We start from the raw sequence: 24,228 nt of genomic DNA, 5'->3' as shown, positions 1-24,228 counted from the left end.
ATTAAAGACAACTCCAACCTAGAATTAAGGAGAAATTTTCTGTCAGTGAGAACCATCAGTGGAACAACTTGCCTCCAGAAGTTGTGGGTGCTCCATCAGTGGAGGTTTTTAAGAAGAGATTGGACAGCCATTTGTCTGAAATGGTATAGGGCAGGAGTCTCCAGCCCCCAGAGTGTGGCCCACTACCGGGCCATGGCCTATTCAGGATTGGGCTGCGCAAGTGGTTGGCCAGAGCGCACATGCAACTTGTGCAAGTGACAGGCCAGTGGGCACTTACACATGTGCGCACCGGGCCCCTGCTCACACAAGTTTTGTATGTGTGTGTGTGTGTGTGTGTGTCAGCCTGCCACTCACGCAAGGGCTGTGTGCATGTATGAATGGTGGGTTCCTCCCGGTTCTGCCCGGTTCCGCCGAGCCGGTAACGGTGACGATATGATGTCACCGAACTGGTTCTGCCCCTCCCCCTCCCCCCTGCGTTATTCTTACCTTTTATTTGGCCCCACCCCCAATCTATTGCTGCCTCCTGAGTCCCAGCTGATCGGCTAGAAGGAAAAAAGGGGCTTCAAAGGGCCGCCCTACAGCTGATCAGTGTTAAAAGGCAGTGTGGTGGTAGACCGGTGCCTCCAAAAACAAATGGGTAGACCGGTGCCTCCAAAAACAAATGGGTAGACCGGTGCTTCCAAAAACAAATGAGTAGACCGGTACAGCTCTGCAAGCAGTTAAAAGCGTGGTAGACCAGTACCTCTGCTAAATCCTAAAGAATTGTCACATGACCATCAAGCCACGCCCACAAAATAAGCCACGCCCACAGAACCGGTAGTAAAAAAATTTAGAACCCACCCCTGGCACGTATGTGTCTGCACCACACTGCTGTTGTGGCTCCGTTACTTGAGCCTGTGTCATCGGCAGGAGAGGACTACGAGAGTGAAGGAGAGGAGTTGGCAAGGCCTCCCTCTCCAGGACTCTCCTCTCTGGCAATGCCTTCGGTGTCCGCCGAAGGGCAAGAGATAGGGCCAGGGCCAAGCACGTCCACGCAGCCACAGGTGGACAGTGATGAGGGAGATGAGTCTTGGCTGGATCCTCGGCAGCGTCGCAGAGATAAGCGCGCGCAACAGAAGAAAAGGCGTGCCAGAGATTAGGCTGAGTCACTGGACCACACCCCACAGGATATAAAAGGGGATGAGGTGGCCATTCAGGCTCTGTGACGGACAAAACTAACTACTATCGAGTCACATTGCATCTTTGGAAACAACATTATCGGCCTTGGATTTATTTTACGAACTGGACAATTCTTGACTGTGGGTATTTTGTTTATTGAGTAAAAGTTCTTGGCAAGCAGTTACTGGGTTGCTGCTAAGCGTCTTATCGGAAGAATTGGTTGTCTGCCAGTTTATTTAACCCCCGGCTGTCTGTTTGTGTGCGTGTGTGAGACGGGGACAGAACAACTGCCGCTCACGTGACCCGGTTCCCCTCTCCCCCTCCAGCCGGGCCCGTCAAGCCGCAAAGGTTGGAGATTGTTGGTACAAGGTCTCCTGCTTGAGCAGTCGGTTGGACTATAAGACTTTCAAGCTCCCTTTCAACTCGTACTCTGTATTCTTTACAGGTAGTCCTCAACTTACAACCATTCATTTAATGACTATTTGAAGTTACAGTGGCACTGGAAAAAATAACCTATAACCATTTTTCACATTTACAACAGTTGCAGCTTCCCCATGGCCACATGATAAAAACTCAGATATAAGCAACTGGCATATATTTGATGGTTGTGGTGTCTCAGGATCATGTGATCCCTTTGCGACCTTCTGACAAGCAAAGTCAATGGGGAAACCAGATTCACTTAACAACTAACGTAACAGCTGCAGTTATTCACTTAACAACTGTAACAAGAAAGCTGGTAAAATGGGGCAAAACTTGCTAAACAAGTATCTTGCTTAGCAACAGAAATGTTGGGCTCAATCAGTTAATACCATTTTATAATGCCTTGGTAAGGCCACACTCGGAATACTGCATCCAGTTTTGGTTACCATTATGTAAAAAAGATGTTGAGACTCTAGAAAGAATGAAGAGAAGAGCAACTAAAATGATTAGGGGACTGGAGGCTAAAACATATGAAGAACTGTTGCAAGAACTGGGTATGTCTAGTTTAATGAAAAGAAGGACTAGGGGAGACATGATAGCAGAGTTCTAATATCTCAGGGGCTGCCACAAAGAAGAGGGAGTCAAGCTATTCTCCAAAGCACCTGTGGGTAGAACAAGAAGCAATGGATGGAAATTAATCAAGGAGAAAAGCAACTTAGAACTAAGGAGAAATTTCCTGACAGTTAGAACAATTAATCAGTGGAACAACTTGCCTCCAGAAGTTGTAAACGCTCCAACACTGGAAGTTTTTAAGAAGAGATTGGACAACTATTTGTCTGAAATGGTGTAGGGTTTTCTACCTAAGCAGGGGGTTGGACTAGAAGACCTCCAAGGTCCCTTCCAACTTTGTTATTGTATTCTAATTGTGGTTGCAACTCAAGGACTAGCTATATTTATTAGGACCCTAGGAAGGATGCCTTTTCTGTCACAATGCCTGCCTTCTGGAATGGCCTCTGCTCAGAGATTTGATTATGGTAGCTGATGTCATTCAGAAAATCATTGAAAACCTCTCTTTTTTTTTTTGGTCAGCTGGGGTTGCCTTCTGGGTACATATGTTTTATTTCTTTATATTTTGTTCCTCCTTTTTAAAAAGTAATCCACTCAGGGTTGTTAGAAGGTCAGACAGCCTCTATAAGTAAATATAACGGTCACATTTAGAGTAACCCTGCAAAATGAATCTAAATACTAAATACTGATTGACTACTCTGTCTCTTTAAAAGGTAACTCTGTGCATCCATCTGCTCCATTTATCTTATTCAAGTTGATTAAAGCTCTGAAATAATTGAGTTCTTTCACAGCCCATTTCTCATCAGAAAGAGACTGGCTTTCGCTCCAAGCAGCTTAACAGAGATAAACCGAAAGGGTTACACCTCCCGTCTTTGAGTGCCAAGTGGGAGAAAGCTTATGGTGGCCTATCAATCCAAACTACACCCTCCCATCACCCTTCCTACTAGTGATGATAAGGGAAAGTAAACACCACTCTCATGGATCTACAGCAGGAGAATTGGAGTATTTTGATGTTCAATGTGCACACAGCATCGCTTTGCCATCTGCCATCTGGACTTCAGTTAGACGTTTGTATCGTGCACAGATGGGACGCCAGCAGGTCAACCGTTGGAAAGGGCAGCTGCCTTCAGCCAGGATGGGAAAAGGAAAGCTGCTGGCGTAGGATCTCCTCTCTCCAGATCATGTGTGCTAGCTTTTGCTCCCCGCGCCATATCAGCTTCTATTTTTAAAGGGAACTTTATTAAAAATTAAAATAATAAAAACTATGACAAAAAATAAAGGGTGCAGGGGAAAAAAAGAGAAAAATAGAAAGAAAAATGGAAAAGAAAAATAGGAATATAGTAAAGAAAAAAAATACGTAAAGAAATGACATCCCTTTCATCAAAAGTTTAAACAATTTTAGTAACTTGTCACCTTCTCTTAAAAGAATACAACTAATTATCTCTTCTTTCCATATCCCTTTTTGGATCTATAAACAGGTCCTTAAAACCTGATCATTCTGAATGAACTGAACAAGCTTCTTGGATGAGAAGTGAAACCTCTTCAAGCAAAAACCAAGAAAGTCCAGTTGCTTTTTGAAAAAGCACCTTTGGGACAACCATGACCTGGAGGACTGAGGATCTTCATAGAAATTTAAAACCTAGTTATTTCACTCCTGATCTGCAAAAGTCCATTATGGATTACCAGAGATAACAACACACCCTATCTATGTTAATCTTGATTAGATAAACCAACCTTATATTCCTTCCTTTTACTTTCAAGAATCTTGATCTTTAGTCCTTTCAAATATAATTCTAGAACTTCATTTCATTTTATCTTTGTCCTTCTAATAAAATTCTTCAAAGCTTTAATCCACCTCTTTTGTAAATCCAATATAGGAAAATTATCCAGGTCATTCTTTGGTTTGTTATTTTTAGACTCCTTTTAATTATTAATATATTGACTGATTTCTTTTATTTATCCAGCATAGCATCTTTTTCCCTATCGTCCTTGTAGCCTGCCATTTTTAAATCTACTTTCAGATCAGTCTTGGTTTTGTCCGGAAAACTTGTTCCTCTTCCGCATTTTTTAAACACAAACTACCTATAGAGGCAGACACTCTTAACATTAACTTCTTCTAACCATTTGTCTGAGATGTCATGAGAACTACTGTCTTGGGCAGGGAGTTGGACTAGAAGACCTTCAAGGTCCCTTCCAACTCCAAGTCTATATATGCAACCTTGGCCTGGATGAACAATGGGATAAAATGTAAAACTGAAGGTAAGTAGAAGACGATGTAATAAAAATAAATGAAACTCTGCATTGTTTTGGAAATATATTAGAAGGCTTTTTGCCCCCCTCTCAGTGTGAGAACTTGGGTGCATCCATAAAAGTGAAATGCAGGGAGATTTTGGATGTTAAGAGGACATATTTTGATTGAAGACGTAATTGTGGCCTTTCAGATGTGATTTAGATTATTTTAAAAAGGAATTGGAGAAAATTATGGAGGCTTTGGGTTTCTTGCTAACTTTTGGGAATGTGGCCCCCACCTGAATTATCAACGCTGCAAAGCAGCAGGACTAATGTCCATTCTTCTGTCCATGCACATGGACTTCCTAAATGAACCTGGTTAGTCTTGTGTTAGTCCATATCTAAATATTGGATATGATGCATCCTTGGCTAATCAAGCAGAACCTTTTTGCTTTTTGAAAAGGAAGGGAGCAGGGAATGGAGTCACTCAATCTCCGTTTTTCTCCAATTCTTTTAAGGTATTGGAACTCGCTGACACAAGACAGAAGTTGTGTGACCACCATAAAATAAAATAATAAATAATAAAATAATTATTCCATAAAATAATTTTAAAGATAACCCATTAGCTAAACATAAGTCAGGTTGCGCATTCATTATTGTAAGGCAATAAAGTTTGCTCTTATCAGATCGTGGACAAGTGGGGAGAGCTTTTTTGTGAGCTTTCTGGGAGTATACATTGGTATTTTTGTATTTTTGTTGGAAATGGGAAAGATTAAAAAAGTTTCCCGATTGAGTTCGGTTCGTGAAAACTTCTCTGTCGTGGGAGAAAAAGTGGGGAAAAATACACGGAGAGGAAAGGGTTAAAAGAACGCTGTCCTGACACTGTCGTAAAATCATCCCGCTTGCTGTCGCAAAAACCGCTTTTCCACTCTGGCTGCCAGATTTTCAAACGCGCGTTACGTTCCCCCTATCTTAAAGAGATCAGGTTATGAAGAAAAAGGAAGAGGCGGCAGCAATCGTTCTAAAAGGGCCTTGACTTCCGGATCCGACAGATGCGTCCATATGAGTGGTGGAAGGCCAGAAGAACGTGGAAAACTTTGGATATTAGAGACATACCGTGCAGCAGTATTTTTCAATCTTAGCAACCTGAAGATATATGGACTTCAACTCTCAGAATCCCACACACATTTTCAAGTAGCCAAGGTTGAAAAACATTGTTGTATTGATTAACAGATTAACAGAGTTGGAAGGGATCTTGTAGGTCATCTAGTCCAATCCAGCCCAAGCAGGAGACCCATACCATTTCTGATAGATGGCAGTTCAATCTCTTCTTGAAAGCCTCCAGTGATGAAGTTCCCACAACTTCTGACGGCAACTTCTGTTCCATTGGTGGATTGTTCTCACTGTCAGAAAATTTCTCCTTATTTCTAAATTGAATCTCTCCTTGATCAGTTTTCATCCATTATTCCTTGTCTGGCCTTCAGATGCTTTGGAGAACAGCTTGACCCCCTCCTCTCCGTGACAGCCCCTCTAATATTGGAACACTGCTATCATGTCTCCCCTGGTCCTTCTCTTCACTAGACTAGCCATGCTCAGTTCCTGCAACCGTTCATCGTATGTTTTAGTCTCCAGTCCCCTAATCATTTTTGTTGTTCTTCTCTGCACTCTTTCCAGAGTCTCAACATCTTTTTTATAATGTGGTGAGTAAAACTGGATGCAGAATTCTAGGTGTGGTCTTACTAAGGCTTTATAGAGTAGTATTAGTACCTCACATGAACTTGATTGAACCCCTCTGCAATTTAATGCAATTTAGGATTGCATTGGCTTTTTTGGCTGCTGCCGCACACTGTTGGCTCATATTTATTTGGTTGCCCACTAAGACTCTAAGATCCCTCTCACAGTATAGAATTTGGTTGTTACACTCAACAAAGTCCTTTTTGCATTGCTTCTCTCTCTAGATTTGTTTTGGCATTCAACTCCCATTATACTTGGAATAGCCATTCCTTTTATGTACCTTGAGTGTTTTTTTTTCTTTTTTAGCTATGTTGCATTTCATCTAATTCTAAGAATATGAATTTGTTTGGTTTAAACACCAAAAACATAAAGGAGTCAGGTAGCTGCTTAAACACAGGAGAGAAAAACACCAGAGAACTTTAAGAAATTAATAATCCAGTATTCAAGATTTAATTCCAATTTTTGTTTCTTGAAAGAAAACTTTTTGGAAGGGATGTCTAATAATCTTTTGATTTGGAGCACCTTCCCATTCTTTATAACATTCTTTATGATCACCAACAGTTTGTTCTGTGCACACTCAGGTTCAATCCCCATCAGAGCTGGAAGATTTTCCTACTACAACTATGAAGAAATGTATCTTCATATTATTAGCATTTAGGTTTGTTCTATTTATTTTCTGATGGAAATCCATCTGGTTCCTTGCATGCTGCAACATTTTGCTTTACAGTTTGTAAATTTTAGTGAATATTAATGAGTTTTATCAGTTGATTGTTTTATGAAAAACCTTATGGTTTTTCAATTTAGGTTAGTTGGTCAACAATGATAATGCATAAATAATTTTTAGTTATCTATTAGGCTGATTCAGAGCTGGAAAAGGCCATATGTTCTCAAAAAATAATTGATTGGGTTTTCATTATTTTTCTAATTCCTTTTAATCTGAGTAGATTTGGCAATGGATTTCATACTGTATGAATCAGCAAGCTTCAGGAAAGGGTCCAAATGCTCATGACAAAAATCCAATGGGATCATTTATCCAGATCAAGGGTCTTAGACATTAGTTGCAGCAGCTCAAGAGCCATCATCCGTGGGCTAGATGGTGTCAGTCACAAATAACCAGGAACATTTGAGTTCATAGCACAGAAGAGTTTATTATTGCTACCTCCATACAAGAATCTAGTCAACTTACAGTCCAAGCTAAATTGGCGCTAAATAAGGATCAACATAATTAACGGGGGCTGGACTTGGTCTCTTGTGGCAATGCAATGATTCCAAGATGATGACACGTTTAACCCCACCTTCCAGCTTAGCCAGCTCTTCTCTTAAAGTGGCCTAGTATTCTTACTTGCTGAGTATCCACAATATGTGAGCTTTCTCTGTTATTCCAACCAGTGGTGAAATCTAAAATTTGTTACTACCGGTTCTGTGGGCATGGCTTGGTGGTGGGGGTAATGTGACTGGGTGGGCGTGGCCATTTTTTTTTTTTTTACTTTTAAAACCATTTTTTCTACAACCTCTTAGGCGAAGAGGTTGTAGAAAAAATGCTTTTAAAAGCCTTTGACGATCCTAGCTGAGCCGCGCGACCATCAGAGGCTTTTTTTTTACTTTTAAAAGCATTTTTTTGGCCGAAGAGGTTGTAGAAAAAATGCTTTTAAAAGTAAAAAAAAAGCCTCTGATGATTGTGCGGCTCAGCTGGGCATGGGGGGGAGGGCAGGGATTTTTGCTACCGGTTCTCTGAACCATCCGCCTCCATCGCTACCAGATCGGGTGATCCGGTCCAAACCGGGAGCATTTCACTCCTGATTCCAACCCAGCCACCACTCAGCTACTTGTTTATTAGAGAAAAACCACAGTTGAAAAAAATAGTTTAACACATTTGTTGGGTTTGTAGCACATACCCATGTTCAAGTTAATGGTTAATTGGTCCAAATATGACCAATTTCCTGGATTGAAACAACATACAGCACCATAAGCTAGTTCTATGGGCTTGGTTTATATATTATGGGAGGCTAAAATGTGAATAGTTTATTTATGGTTCATGGGATCATTGAACACACTCAATATGTAAACAGAGTTTCTGTTGTTCTTCACATAGTTATCTAATCCCATTGTGAAGTACAGTATTGAAGTTATTCCTATGTAACATGACCATTTTTCTTTATTGCACATCTTTCTTGTTGATATCCTTTTATCTGTTCAAACTCTGATCCTGTAGGTTCTCTGAGATAACAATAACACAACATCCTAGGTTCTTGGGAAGAATTTGATGTGTGCAAAAGGGCAACAACCAATTAAATAATTGGCAGCTATGATGTCACGTGTTTTGTAGATAATAATAACATCAACCGTAATAATGTCACCATTACTGCTTTCCTTTTACACATTTATAGGATCTCCGTTTGAAAGTCTTCATTGACAGGTTAAAAAACTATTTTGACTTGTTCTTCCTCACTGAACCAGTAGAAAAATAGAGAAATGTAAACACTTTCAAATACAGATCTAGCAAATGTGGAAAAAGAAAGTTGGTAATGCCAGTGGTAGTTGATGCATTTGATGCCATCCAAAAGATCTGGCAAAGCACTTGGACACAATAAAAATAGAATCTCAACACATCAGTTCAAAAGGCAGCATTACGTGGAACAGTGCATATATTACAATGGTCTTTTTAACTAGTCCAAATCCTTGAGAAGGAACCAATACTCAAAAGTACCTGTTAGAACTACCTATTGGATTGGTAGTAAATAACAGTTACAGTAACTCCTTTTTTACCACCCTGTAATCCCTTAATTCAGGGTAGAGTCAGGCGACTGGATGGAGCTGAACATTTACTAGCTGGATGCCCTCCCTGATGCTATGCAGAGTTCGCAGCAGATATTTTTTTTCTTTGAGATCTAGAGTGAAACATCTGCCGCTACCTGGGATTGAATTCTCAATCTTCCAAGTGGGAGACAAGCTTGTTCATCACTAGGCCACCACACCACTCTAAATAACAAATAACAGTAATTCATTGTATATATCACTCTCCTATCCAGAAGACACTCAATGATGCTAACTAGAAAAAAAATACAACACAAGCAAGTAAAATCAGATTTTGAAAAATTAAAATCATAACTCATTCAGATTGGAGTGGCTAGGTAGAGCAGGAGAAGAGTTTGTCTCTTCTAGAAAAAGGAAAAAATGTGGTTGCGGAGATAATTACCTTATGAAATAATTCCTTTGCATAACTTGACACACCATCGATGAGGGTCATTTTCCATATACTGAACAAATGGAGAGCTTCCGTCAGAGGGCATATTTTAGATAGCATCTTCTCCTGCTGATCTTAGTAGCAGGTTTATGTCATCTCGCAGAAAATCTGATTTTACGAAAGATGCCTTCTCACTTTCTACACCCCCTCCCCCAGTTAATTATATTCATATCTGTTCTCCTAATTTTCCCCCAGTGTTGTCACTTTGTTCACACAGGAATTGCTCGAAGGCCTTGACAGGTTCAGCTGTCCTTTTCTGCATCTTTTTTGTGGTAAAATAGCATAAATTGAGGCTCCGTGCAGAAATCCAAACCCTTCACTTGAATGCATTCTAAGGAAAGGAAAATATTATCTCTTGAGATAATGGCTTCCTCTGTCTGACTGTTAAAGTCATTATTCTATATTTTGCCCATTGGAACAATGAAGAATATGGCCTTCTACATATTCTTTCAGGTGTTTGAAACTACTATCCTACTATTATCCTTTGCTTCCTCTTCATGGAACTTAATTTTTAGTCTCCGTCTTCTTCATTTCTGAACCTCTCCAGTTTATGTTTATGGAGATTCTCAGTCATCCAGGTCATGGTTGCCCCAAAGGTGCTTTTCGGAAGGCAACTGGTCTTTCTTGGTTTTTACCTCGAAAATATTTTGCTTCTCATCCAAGAAGCTTCCTCAGTTCTAACTGAATGGTGGGGAATAGAAGGATTTGTATTCTTTGCAGAATATAAATGTTTTGAATATAATATAAATGAGTTCTACAGAGCATATAAATCCTTCTATTCCCCACCATTCAGTTAGAACTGAGGAAGCTTCTTGGATGAGAAGCAAAATATTTTCGAGGTAAAAACCAAGAAAGACCAGTTGCCTTCCGAAAAGCACCTTTGGGGCAACCATGACCTGGATGACTGAGAATCTCCATAGACATAAACTGGAGAGGTTCAGAAATGAAGAAGACGGAGACTAAAACGTGTGCGGCTCCCTTGCGAACCGGTAGTAAAGATAAGTAGAACCCACCCCTGACCTGGATGACTGAAACTTTCCAGTGTATCTGAATTGAAATGCAAACCCCGAAATGGAGGTGGTCCTCAGGATGAACTGTGACCAACAAAATATATTTTGGGAGTTGCAATCCCAGAAGAGCACGTATTAAGTAGACTGCATTGGCACCAAAGATTTGTATTAATGAGCCCACAATACTGATAGGTCTACTTAAGAAAACATTGTTTTCCAAAGGGCGTCAAAGGATATTTCTGATTGGCCAAGGGCTGTAATATCATTTATTTTTCTTATTGTCAAAAGATACTTAATTTTTGCAAGATGGTTGGCCATCTATTACCTCGAATACTAGACAGCAGGGTAGCTCTGATAGTGGTTGTTGGATAACACTAGATGGCAGCACCTAGCTAACTTTAGTTGATTTCAAAAAGTTAAAGATTAGATCTACAATGTTCAAGTTGGATTAGAACATCAGAAAATCAGAGCTATGAATTGGAACGTTTAGTTGCCACAATCACAGATGACAGTGGGAAACCATGTTTGAATTGTACCCTTAAAAAGTATATTTTGTCATCAGTCCTCATACTTGATTCAAAGGAGGCTTGTTCTTATCTGTATCTATGACTTCACTGCCCTTTCCCCTCCTACTTTCGCTCTCCTTAAAAGTACAGTACAGGTAGTCCTTGACTTAACAACAGTTCCTTTAATGAATGTTCAAAGTTACAATGGCCCTGAAAAAGTGACTTATGACTTGGATGGCCACCAGAGCAAAATTCAGATGCTTGGCAACGGACTCTTATTTATGATGGTTGCAGTCTCTGGAGTCATGTGATAATCTTTTGTGACCTTCTGACAAGCAAAGTCAATGGGGAAGCCAGATTCACATAAATTAATGTTACTAATTTAACAACTGCAGTGATTCACTTACCAACTGTGGCAAGCAAGGTCGTAAAAAGGGGCAAAGCTCACTTACAAATGTCTCACTTAGCAACAAATTTTGGGCTCAGTTGTGTGTTGTAAATCAAGAACTATCTGTACTGTATAGTAGACTGGAAACAGGTTTTTGATGTGGCTTTGTAGGGTATTATCACTTTAGACTGCAGGGCTATAGCACAAACAACCGTTTTTCTGTGTAATTAGAGGTTTCTTGCATCCAGAAAAAGTTTCACAAGTGGAGAAGCATTGGGTCATTTCAGTGATTTGAACTGGCACAAGTCGATTTACCTTGAGAGCTAGACTATATCTTTCAAAGCTGTGGCAGACAGAAATCTAGATTTAATCTCTTCCTGTTCTTTTAAAAAGTATTTTTTATAAGCACAGCAGCACAATATTGCAATTTTTTAAAAAAATTGACAAGTAATAGAGTATGCTTCTTATAAAATATTTTTGATTCTTATAAAATATTTTAATATATTTGTGGTAGGTAGTTGCTAGGAGTCAGAAACAACTTGATGGCACGTAGTAAGTCAATAAAAGTATTTAAATGCTGAATAGTTGGAAGGTCTTTTATCCTGTTTTTTAAATCATTAGTTGGGGTTTCTTTTGTTTCTTATTCTTCTTGTTTGTATTTCATTGTTTGTCCTCTTTTTGCATTCTTATCTTTTATATTATGAAATAAATTAATGTAAAATATACAAAAATATGGTAAGAGGTCATTTCAATGCATTCCAGTGCAGATTTCATAATCAGCTGGGCCTAAACCCAGGTGTAATTACTCAGTGCAAATACATTATCTTTACAGGGATATTTGCTTGAAAAAAAATACAGGAAAAAAAAAACTGGAAAAAAAAAAGGGCAAGTCTGAAAAATCTCATAAAGATTTAGAAACTTTTGCTTTTTAAAAAAAAAAAAAACTTTGCTTACAAGAACATGAACAAAACCAGGAAAATAATTAAACCTAAAGGACAGCTTTTATGAAAGAAAGGACTGCCTTTATTACAAAAAGGACGCATGGTCACTGTAATTGTAAGAATCCCCAAATCTCAATTAGAACAATAAATTTCATCGGGGCCTAAATTCAAAATCACCATAGGCATGATTTTATTAGGGTTAACAAACATTCGTGGTTAGGACGCGCCCAGCATTCTGCATTAATGCGTGAGAGTTTGCACGGTTCTTTCCCTTCACGTGGGCGACCCGGCCAGCATCCTACAGAAAACCGGAAGTCTTCTCCAGGCAGCCGCGTCGTCACCTCTACGCTTCTCTCTCTCTCTTTCTCTCTTCTTCCCGCCTGCGCCCTCTCCTTTTTCTTTCTTCCCCCTTCCCCTCTCTTCGGCGCATGCGCCAAAAACCCTTTACGGGCGCCCGCCCCCCCCCTCCCTGCCAGCGGATGGCCAGACTTAGAGAGAAGGCGGCGAGAGTCTCCTAAGCTCCAGAAGCGAAGCTCGCTATTCACCAACGCCGTTTGCGCCGCCGCCGTGACGTCAATGCCATAGGGCGCCCGTGGGCTTTACGCCGCTGGCGCAAAGGCGTTGCTCTTTGCCTGCTGGGGAGGAGAGGGACAGAAAGAGGCTTAAAGAGACAACAGCGAGACATGGAAGGGCTGGGGGAGAAGAGATCTTTGGCTCCCCACCCTTGAAAAGCCGGACGGGGGGAAAGAAGCTCAGGTGAGTCGCGACGGAGTGAGAGGCGGCGGCTTTTTAACGCTGGAGGGCTTATTTTGTAGGGAGGGGGGTGGTTTCTCTTTGGATAGGCTTGCAGCAAAGGTGGGAGTGGGGGGGGGCGCCCTCTTGCATGTGCCCCAATGTGGGGAGCCGCTGGTGGCGGAAGGGAGAAAGGAGGAGTAAGTTTCAGTTTGTAAGGCGGAGGAGAGGAAGGAGGGTTTTTTTTCCCCCCCTTAACATTTTGCAAGGACTATTATTACTCTGACTATATTTAACAGAGCAAAGTTTAGTGCAACCTCTCCTCGCCCTGCCCTGTACTTTTGCTTTACGTTTTATGGAAGGTGTGGGGGGGGGGGCTTGGAAAAGCTGGAGAAACGAGGAAGCTTAAAGAGGAGGGTTTGGCTGGAAGGCCTTCCTGTTGCTTCCTTCCTTCCTTTCCACCCCCCCCCAACCTAGTTTGGTGGAAGGGATGCTGAGCAGAAAGATGTGGGGGTGGGTGACCTTAGGACTGTACCCCACAGTTTTTTCCTCCTAAAGAAGCCCAGTCTTCTCTTTGCCTTCTCCCTTCTCCTTGTCTCTGCATTTATGTGATGCGTGGAAGCATTCATTGGTGCTTTTTGCAGGCTTGGTTCACAGGCACCGAGATTTTATGTAATTTCCCATCCTGACCCTCTTCCAATATCTCAAAGGGGCTTCAAAACTGGGGGGGGAAAAACTGAATTTGGGCTATTGGGAGGGTTTTGGAAGGGGGAAATTGTGTACTTGGAGGTGGAAGGATTTTTTTGCTTTTTTTGATCCTTTGCAATGGAAAGGAAGCAACAGCACGCTAGGCCTGTACTTGATTTTGAGATCTTTGAAATTATATATATAACATTGGAGTGCTGAGTTGTTTGGGTGTTCAAAAAATATTTTTTTTTACAAAAAGAAAGACAGCATAGTGAAGGTGGATTGAGGCTGGGGGTTAGAGCTTCTGGGCTTCCTTGCATGTTAAAGGTGCTTGTTTGTAAAAGGAAGAATGAGATGGAAAGTAAACAGGTGAGCCCTAGTTTTCTTTTAAGTGCCCTTTTTTTCTCTCCCTTTTCGTTTTCCATTGGTAACCAGCTTTCCCACCCTGGTTGGTCTCTCTATACTTTCTAAACAAATTATTACTAATCTCCATAATCAGGGCGTGTTTTTGGAAAAGAAAAAAAAGGGGGAGGCAGATGGAAGAAGAAAAAGAGCGGAAGGAAGGGAATTAAAAATTCTATCAAAGGTTTTTGTGCCTGATTGATTGGCATGATATTCATAAACTGAAAATGGGTGCAATTTGGGGAGTGGGGGAAAGATGGGGCTATATTTAATTTTTCTCCTTTACTGAATTGGTATCATGGTCCCAGTTGAATCAACCTGTTTTTCTTCCAGTTTTCCTTCTTTTTATTCACACATAATCATGAAGATTTAACTTCTGGTCCTCCAGGCAACTGTCAATGTTTTATATGGTATTATCCCCCACCTCCCCACCTCCTGTTTTTTTATTGCAGTCCTTTTTGTGATGTATCTTTTTGTATTTTAAGGAGGGGAATTCCATGCAGCAACCACAAAGCCTTTTGTGCTTTCTATCCCCTCCTCAAAACCTGTGGTTTGTTTTGTTTAACCTGAGTTGTAAATTAGAAGGTGGTTTCAGGAGATGCAAATGTTTGTAGATTAGATCCAGTTTTGCATGGCAGTTGAAAATTCAATAGTTGCGCTAAGTATAGGCCAAATAAATACTTTCTTTTTTCTGTACAAACGTGTATGACTTATTTCCAGACTGTTGAAAACTCGAGGGTTTTTCAGGGTTAAATACAAAGTATTTTAACAGCATCACTTTCCCCATAACCTCTATGTTTTCTGTGGTTCTTTTATTCCCTCAGATTGTTCTGTATTTGGTGTCTATATTTTTAATTTCCACAAATCAACTTTGGTGAATTCATGCCAGACTGTAAAGCAAGTTGATATAGTTGGATATTACCCATCCTCCCTTTCCAAAAGGTGTTTGTCTGTAATTGTATTTATAAAGCCAGTTTCTTGCCTTTATTTATTTCAGGTCTTTCTAGATCTGAAATTGAAAGCGTGTGAAATCCTTTGCCAAAGAAACTACAGACCAGGAAATACATAAGGTTCCCCTCACCCCCGCTTTCTCTGCAAAGAATGCTAAAGGTTAGTTTTTGAAAATAAAATAGGGAGGAAATTCTGAAGTTACAGAATAAGGACATATGGGAACAGTCTTGTTTAATTAAGATGAGGGAATTCAATACATGTGCCAAGTCTGAGAGGCAAAAATAAAATAAAACGATACTTTGCTTCCTTTCTGCTTTCTCCACCCCCATCTCCACCCCCTACCCAAAATTTAGATGATGAGGGTCTTAGCCTCTTTGTTTCTGTCTCTGAGGTATGATCAATTTAGACTGAGAAGTACCTGACTTAAAGCTTTAGGTTTAAAAGGAATTCATGTAAGTTTTTCTTTTGTTAGGGTAGTTTCAGATTGACTGAGTTTATTTAAAACAAGGTGAGCCTGTCAGGCGTTAACTTTCTGGTTGCATGAGGTCTTTGATCTCGAACCACCTAGTAGTAGCTGCTGGCATGTGCAGTACCATGCGGGCAGGAAAGAGTGTGCCATGACTTGGCTGTTAACCTTTGCATGTCTCCAGGAGAGGATTTCCCTTGCATGCATATTTGCACACTGAGAAAGACACTCAGAAATGTGACACTCTAGTCAGCTGTTCGTAAAGCATAAATCAAGTTTGTCGTATACAACTCCCAGAATTCCTAGGCAACCCTTGGTAACCATCAGTATGGCAATGTGGATTGTGGCGTACTAATAGCCTTCTCCGTGTTACCATGTAGAAGTAAATGTTTGCAGTTCTGGGGCTTCCTTAGCAAGGAATCCAATCTGTTCTTTACTCTAGAATTCCCCCATTGTTTTGAAGATTCCCTTGCCATGTGCAGCTACGGTACAGTGCCCATTTTAAGCCCGCACGCCATCCTAGTGAGGCTGCAGTAATATTGCATATGCTTCTCAGGGCTCTCTTGTCATATGGCTTTCTGTGATAAACATTAATTATTTAACAGACTGGTTGATGTGGAAAGTAGAACATAAAAAATAATCAGTTTTGTTAGCTTTTTTTGTTGCTTATGTTTGAGAAAGGGGCATTCTCGTGAAAGCAGCAGCTTGTCTGGAACAATTGGGAGGAAAAAAAACCCCATCCATCATATTTTTACTTGTTCCTGTTAGTTGACTAAGACAGAAAATCTAATTTTTGACCATTTTGGGAGAGCAAGGAAGATGGCAGGAAACATGTGGGTGTTATAATCAATTATCTTTCCAGTTTTGTTCCCTTTTTCTCTTGAAGCTATCTTGAAAAAAATAATAACTGTCATGGGATGTAAAAGGCCAGTGTTAAATAGCTGTTCCGTTCGTCACCAGTGTCACAGTGCTACTGTGTGAGTGTTAATCATTAAAAGTTATTTGGACTGTTGATTTTCACATTTGTGTCCTGGGACTACTGGGGAATATTATTTGCTGATCTTTGGTGAGCAAAATTAGTGCTGAGATACAGGCTTTCTTTAAACAGAACTTGTCAGCCGTGATTGATCTTCCTTTGCAGGACATTGATGTGAATGGCACGTAAGTAGCTTAAACGCAATTTTGGTTCATGTAGGGTGAGGTGTGACAAAATTGCCCAGGGCCATCCAGGATACGAGAGGATGCTTTTTAAACGTCTCTCATTTAGAAAGAATGTTTAAAACCATGATAGAGGGCTAAATTATGTGGGAAATGTTGCCTTAGAAATGCTGGCCACAACTTTAAATGTTTTTTTTTTTTAATTCATTGAACCAAATAAATATGAGGCGCTTAATTTTGGGAACGGTGCAAGAATTACAGAACCAAATTCAGTTCTCAGCTCTTTTTTCCTTTTATGGAAAACATTCCTCCCCACCTGTCTGCAGGAATAGTATAGAAGCTTTCCTGTTTTGTTGTTTTGTTTTTAATCTGCTTTAGACAAAATGAGCTGTGCGATTGTCATCGCAGGAGTTAAAAAAAAAAAATAAGTGACTCAGCAAATGGTTGAATGCACCAAGGAATTTTGTTCTAAGTAGAAAGCTACTGTTCCTTATCAGAAAATATTGGACAACAATTCCCATCATCCCTAACTAACCTGTGGTCATGAGTTAAGAAAACTACATTCCTAACAGTTCAAAAGAGCAACAGATTCCCATTCCTTCAGGAATCAAGGAAACTAACCCTAACCCTTTAAGAATGTACATCGTCAATTGAGCCAAGGTCTTTCCAATAACAAGGCAAGGTATTAGCCCTTCCTTTTCAGATACAGATAGTCCTCATTTAGCAACTGCTTCATTTAGCAATCATTCACAATTGTGACAGTGATGAAAATGTAACGTTACCAGTCTTTGCATTTATGTCCTTTGTACATCTGTAAAGCGAAGGAAAGCTGAAGGAAGATCATTTAAGTATAGCTGGTTTCATATAGTGACTGCCTCATTAATGATTGAATGGCCAGTCTTAGTTGTGGTCACTAAATGAGGACTACCTGTATTAGTACTAGCAACAAAGGCATGCTGCTTTTGAATGGGGAGGTACTTTTAAAGCTGGGAGAGAGCAAAAATCTGCTTATATTTATATAAGTACTGGAACAAACTTGAGCTGTAAAGCAATAATTTAAAGATCTCTTCTGCATCTGTTGAATAGGTAGATTAGGCTGCCATTGGATATATGAACTCCATTTAGCCAACTATGATCGATTGGCTTCTCTGTCATACATTAGTTAACTCTGCCACTTTTTTTTTTTTTTAAAAATCTGGTTAAGATGTAGGCTTTTTCCACATCAGTAAGCATCCATGCATCCTTATGCTTTAGAATAGCAGTTCCCAAGCTAGAAACTTTAAGGACAAGTCCAGACTTGTTAAAGGCATCATATTGAATGTTTCTGTATGGAATTGATGCTTCAATGGATTAGATTAGATTACAGATTCTGGCTCTCTCCTAGCAAATAGGTATGCTGGCTAGTAGTTAGAGAGTTTGTTGAGCAAATCAAGAGGGGAAGGGCTGTTAATGAGTGTGTCATGCTATCTCTCCCCCCCCACCCCATTTCTTAAATGTATGATCAGTCATGCCAGTCTTAGTGTCCACATAATAGTTCATAAGCAGCACCTGTGATCACAGTCACAAGAAGATTCCACAATAATACTTATTGTGTAGGTAGTAGGTGGATTCGTTTCTGCCTTTGTTTCTGTTTCATTTTAGGTTTAGGGTTGCTACCTATATTTTTTAAACAACAAATGTGGAACAATAACATAAGAAATAAATAAATAAGATAAAGTGGAAGAAATAAAATCTTATCTTGAGTGAACTAGAAGTACAAGGAGGGGAGGTTGATTGGGATTCACGTGTGTGTGAATATATTCTTATAGTGGCAATTGTGGAGAATGTGTATAACTCAAGAGTGAATTGTTTGACTTCGGTACTTTCTGAGCTCGGTGTTGAGCATTAATTAATGGTACCAAATCTAGTAACTGTTTAGCTTGTGCAATGGATGGCCTATTATTCATAGAATCATAGAGCTGGAAGAGACCTTGGAGATCATCTACTCCAACCCTCTTGCCCAAGGCAGGAGTTTTACACCATCCCAGACCAATGGCTATCCAAGAGTCTTGGTGGCGCAGCGGACTAAGTGCTGTTAAAGTAGCACTTAGCTGCCAGCTGCCTGCAATTACTGCGAGTTCAAATCTCACCAGGCTCAAGGTTGACTCAGCCTTCCATCCTTTCGAGGTAGGTAAAATGAGGACCCGGATTGTGGGGGCAATAAGCTGACTTTGTATAAAATAGAACACCGCTGGGGGGGGGGGGGGGGGGCAAAAGCTCTACTAAGCAGGTATATACAAAAGTATGAAGGCTATTGCTTAATGCATTGTAAGCCGCCCTGAGTCTCCGGAGAAGGGCGGCATATAAATCGAACCAATAAATAAATAAATATCTTTTCTTGAAAACTTCAAGCAATTAATTAAACATCTGCAAGATTAAAAGTTCAGAGAACACCCCTGGACAATTCTTATAATTCATTAGGAAAGTAGAATAACAATAATAATAATGGTATAAACTTGGTGCATTCAAGATAAATTAGGACTGCAGGTCCCAGGATTCTCAGAGCCTGGGCAACATATTGGCTATAAAATAAGTGGGTAGACAGGAAGTCCTTGACTTACAATAGTTCATTTAGTGACGGTTCAAAGTTACAACGGCACTGAAAAAAATGACTTATGACCATTTTCCCACATAACCATTGCAGAAACCCCATGATCACATCATCAAAATTCAGGCACTTGGCAATTGACTCATATTTATGACGGTTGCAGTGTCCCAGGGTCATGGAAATCACCGTTTGTGACCTTCTGACAAGCAAAGTCAGTGGGGAAGTCAAATTCACTTAACAACCATGTTACTAACTTAATGCAGTGATTTGCTTAACAACTGTGGCAAGAAAGGTAAAAAGGGGCAAAGCTCACTTAACTTTTGCTTAGCAACAGAAATATTGGGCTGAATTGTGTCATAAGTCGAGGACTACCTGTACATGCTATATTTGGGGTGGACTGCCGAAAATGAATCTGAATCCCGGTTGGGTATCTCTAAGAAAGGGCCTGTTGAGAATCCACCCATATAGATTGGGAGCTGAATGGTAGATCTTCTCCAAGTTAAACCCCACCTGCCCACCCACCACTCCCTGAAAGTCTCTGTCCTGGAATTAATTTGGCCTCACTGCCCCTTGCATTATGCAAAGAAAATCAAATCGGCATTGTTCCGATGTGCCTTCAGCTGTAATTGATTGTGGGTGCTATTGCAGGGAATTTGAATTGTGTTTGTGTTTTCCTTCTTTGCATTGTATTGCAATTTCTATCTTTTTGCTTTGTTAATTTCTATTTTTTTGTGTTTGCTGGATTGTAAATTCAGGTGTTAGATTGATTCCCTGTGGACATTGGAGTTAATGTTGCTCGTGCCGCCAAACAGGAATGATAAAGGATGCTACTGAGAGTGGCTAGTACGAAATTGAACAGTTGAATCGATCAGAGTGTTTCACTGTCCCTCCAGGGAAAGGTTAGATGATAAGCTATGGATCAACCAAAAAACTGCACCCAGAGCATTAAAGTAGAGTTCAGAACTCCTGTTTCTTTCATTTGTAGACTGGGGGAGAAGGAATATAAATTTCTCCAGTTATGCATGTGGCCTGCAAGAGTCCTTATCATCTCATTAATCCTTACTATTAATATTTATTAGTATGATTTTATCTGTTATCAGATTATTATTATTTTGGTAGCCGAGTGCCCTCTGGCTAGAAGGGCAAGATATAAATCAAATAACACCAAGTAACTGAAAATCTGTAAAAAAAATTCCTTTGGGTAACTTGAGAAAAATCACTTGTTACACTTTTATTTCTTTTTCAGCCTTTAAATATAGAAAAACAGCAACCCCACCTGTGATACCCTCCGTAAAATACAGGTAGTCCTTGCTTACTGAATGCCATGGTACAATGGTGTTAAAAAAAAGCTGATTTGTGACTAGTTGTCACATTTAAGACAGTTGCAGCATTCCATGGACACATGATTGCCATATAGGTGTTTCACAACTGGTGTACCCTGTTTCCCCAAAAATAAGACATCCCCTGATAATAAGCCCAATCGGGCTTTTGAGCGCATGTGCTAAAATAAGCCCTCGCCCCGAAAATAAGCCCTCCCCAAAAATATTTAAACGCAGAGCTGGAAATCAGGTAAAACGGCAAGAGGAGCCCCATCTTGCTCCATGCGCCCCAAAATAATAAGACCTCCTCGAAAATAAGGCCAAGCGCTTATTTTGGGGTTCAAAAAAATATAAGACACGGTCTTATTTTTGGGGAAACATGGTACCTTCAGAACTGGTTTCTGCCAAACTGAATTTATGGAGCGCACACAAGTAAAATCACAAATTGTGGTCACATGACATCTTGCTTAATGATTGTGGTGGTTCACTGAAGTAGGAAGTGATGTCGTACACTTGCTGCAGTAATGTTATTTTCCACTTAACAACGGAGTGGCCTGTCCCAATTGTAGTCACTAAGTGAGGACTACCTGTAATAACGGGCTTGAAAACTAAGATAAGCAGATTATTATCAGAGAGACGTTCTCTATAGTGATAGCTGCCTTCCGGTTTCTTCTCACAGGAGATTTGCTAGCTCTATCATAGCTATTTTGAGGTTGCTGGATACTTACTCTAATTTTTCATAAGCCTTAAATACTAGTTCAGTATAGGTAGTCCTCGACTTACAATCATTTGTTCAGTGACCATTTAAAGTTACAACAGCATTGAGAGTGACTTACGACTGCTTTTCACATTGCAGCGTTCCTGTGATCATGTGATCAAAATTTGAACACTTGGCAATCGGCATGTATTTATGACAGTTGCACTGTCCTTTGGGGTCATGCGATCATAATTTCTAACCTTCCCAGCCAGCTTCTGACAAGCCAAGTCAACAGGGAAGTCAGATTCGCTTAATGACTGCATGAATTACTTAAGAACCATTAAGTGATTTGTTTAAAACTGTGGCAAGGAAGGTCTTAAATGAGGCAACACTCACTTAACAACTGCCTTGCTTTGCAACAGAAATTTTGGGCTCATCAATCCAGGACTACCTATGCCTGTGATGGCGAACCTATGGCACGCGCGCCATGGGTGGCACGCAGAGCCATACCTGTGGGCACATGAGCATTGCCCTTGCTCAGCTCCAGCGCGCATGTGTGTGGCGACCAGCTGATTTTTGGGCCTTCCGGGCCCACCGGAAGTCAGGAAATGGGCCGTTTCTGGCCTCCAGAGGGCTTCCAGGGGGTGGGGAAGTCCGGTTTCACCGCCCCCGGGCTCCTAGAAAGCCTCTGGAGCCTGGGGAGGGTGAAAAATGGGCCTATCGGGCCCACGTGCCATCGCGTGCCAAAAGGGGGAGCACAGGGGGTGGGGTGCATTGAATTATGGGTGTGGGCACGCGCACGTGCAACCCCCCCCCACTCCACCCGCTTTTGGCACGCGACAGCAAAAAGGTTAGCCATAGGTCCTCTGCATTTATTTCATGTAGTTTGTTCTGATTTTCAGGACTGTGCTATCGTTTGATTTCTCATTCTCCTGGGCCTTTTACACTGCAATAGGAAAGGGCTCATGGTGGAAACACTGTGTTCGAAGCAGCAGACGAGCAAAATTCTCTGGTTTGGAGCAGGGAGCAAAGTGAATCTAGGATTGCTACTTCTTCCCAAGATTTGCAACCTTGCAGAAGAGCAGGGAGGGTAGACGGTGGCCCCTTTTTTTTCCAGAGAAATTGGCAGCACAGTTTGGCAAAACAGATGGCAAACCAGGGCTCGTTTCTCTGTTCCGCCAGCCTGCAATAGCAAAGCGAACAACATACGGAGTTTTTTGGCTGGTGTGCTGGTCGCAGTAGGCCAAGGATCCTCCTGGGGGATAAAGCTCCTTCCCATCTTGATGGTTGCCTGCACTTTCTTAGAAAGGCCCTGCTTGCTCCTTCTGTTTCAGCTGCACCTGTGTATTTCAGTGCTATATCTGTCTCTCTCTCTGCTGCATAATGCTTGCTGATCAGAACAGCCTAATGGGAACAGACTGTCTGAGTTGAGTGTTCCTGGTAAATTCCATGCCTGCCTCCCACCAGTTTCAATGCAGAGTCTAATGGCATTGACTAATAAATACAGACCAAATGTTGGCAGCAGGGAAAGGTTTCGGCCATTATTTCAGGGAATAATTTTTCCAGCATGGGGGAAACGACTTTCATAGAGCTCCAAGTCATTCTTGTAGTGAATTGTTCTGCTGTCTTGCTTTTTTCAAGGTTATCTTTTTTTTCCCCCAGGGAGAGTTTTTATTTATTTACTTACTTTAGATGCTGTGGATATGGGGCCAGGCCTTAAACACGGGTACAGTAAACGCAAGGCCATCCTTGCAACCATATTTAAAAGTGTGACTCGGTGAGCTGGTAGTTGGATTTGGACTAAATATGACATTCCCAATAATTTTGTAAAAGTGATTTATCAGGGATATTTTTCAGTCCAGTCGGCTTACTGGATCAAAAAAAAAAAAAGTGGATATTCCTAAAAGGATAGGCTCGCGGAACTGTGACATTCTGTTCCCAAATTGAGACTGTGGATTCACACTGCCAATATCATGATTGATTGAATAAGGCACAGTTGGCTGGGTTTACCGTGGTGAATCAGAGAGCCGTGGTGGTGCAGTGGTTAGAATGTGGTATTGCAGGCTAACTCTACCGATTGCCAACAGTTTGATCCTGACCGGCTCAAGGTTGACTCAGCCTTCCATCCTTCTAAGGTCGGTAAAATGAGGACCCAGATTATTGGGGGCAATATGCTGATTCTGTAAACCGCTTAGAGAGGGCTGTAAAATACTGTGAAGCGGTATATAAGTAAGTGCTATTGCTATTGCTATTCACCGATTTACAAAGCCATAAGGGGGTGGTTTGGTTTGAGTTAGCATACAGGTAGTCCTCGTCTTATGACCATAATTGAGCCCAGATTTATGTTGTTAAGTGAGCAATTTGTTAAGTGAGTTTTGTCCCATTTTACGAATTTTCTTGCCACATTTGTTAAGTAAATCAGTGCAGTTGTTAAGTTAGTCACACAGTTGTTAAGTGAATCTGGCTTCCCCATTGACTTTGCTTGTCAGAAGGTTGCAAAAGGGGATCACATGGCCCCGGGAAGTTGCGACCATCATAAATATGAATCGATTGTCAAATGTAAGTCATGTGACCATGGGGATGCTGCAGTGGTCATAAGTGTGAAAAATGGGCAGAAGTCCCTTTTTTCAGCATTGTTGTAAGCCAAGGACTACCTGTATTATGCAAACAGTTGTTGTGATGTATGAATTGTGATCTGTGATTGAGCACAATGTTTAAACCCATGTTATGGTGTTGTGCAATATATGAACCCAGTATATGGGTATATTTAGATCCTCAATCCAATACTAAAAGTCAGCTGCTATAAAGGTCTCTTCCAGAGAACTATAGATAGTCCTTGTTCTGCCCCAGCTACGGACCCCAAAGAACGTAGCACACACAAAGTCGGTTCAAACCTTAGTTTACTGAATAAACCAGTCTTTTACAACAACGACTGTTAATTAATTTCATTAACAGCCGCCAAGAATTCAAAGATTAATAACTGAAAGCTTACTATGGTTGGCAGAATGCCCAGAAGCAATTTGCAGGAAGCT

General features: G+C 40.8%; 1 protein-coding gene across 3 annotated transcripts in view; it reads left to right on the top strand.

Moving 5' to 3' along the window:
• Positions 1-12,520: 12,520 nt before the first annotated feature.
• CSNK1G2 (casein kinase 1 gamma 2) overlaps positions 12,521-24,228 on the top strand; it is a 108,483-nt gene continuing 96,775 nt past the window's right edge. For 2 of the 3 annotated variants that reach the window (XM_060694564.2, XM_087881568.1), the window contains exons 1-2: positions 12,521-12,953; positions 15,016-15,128. The gene's annotated coding sequence lies outside the window, so the exon portion shown is untranslated. The remainder of the gene's footprint in view (positions 12,954-15,015; positions 15,129-24,228) is intronic. The other variant, XM_034437736.3, reaches the window with a different exon arrangement.

This window comes from Pantherophis guttatus, chromosome 1 (genome assembly GCF_059756535.1).
Source record: "Pantherophis guttatus breed Tessera chromosome 1, ASM5975653v1, whole genome shotgun sequence".
Lineage (NCBI taxonomy): Eukaryota > Metazoa > Chordata > Lepidosauria > Squamata > Colubridae > Pantherophis > Pantherophis guttatus.
This window is presented reverse-complemented; position numbering and strand designations above follow the sequence as displayed.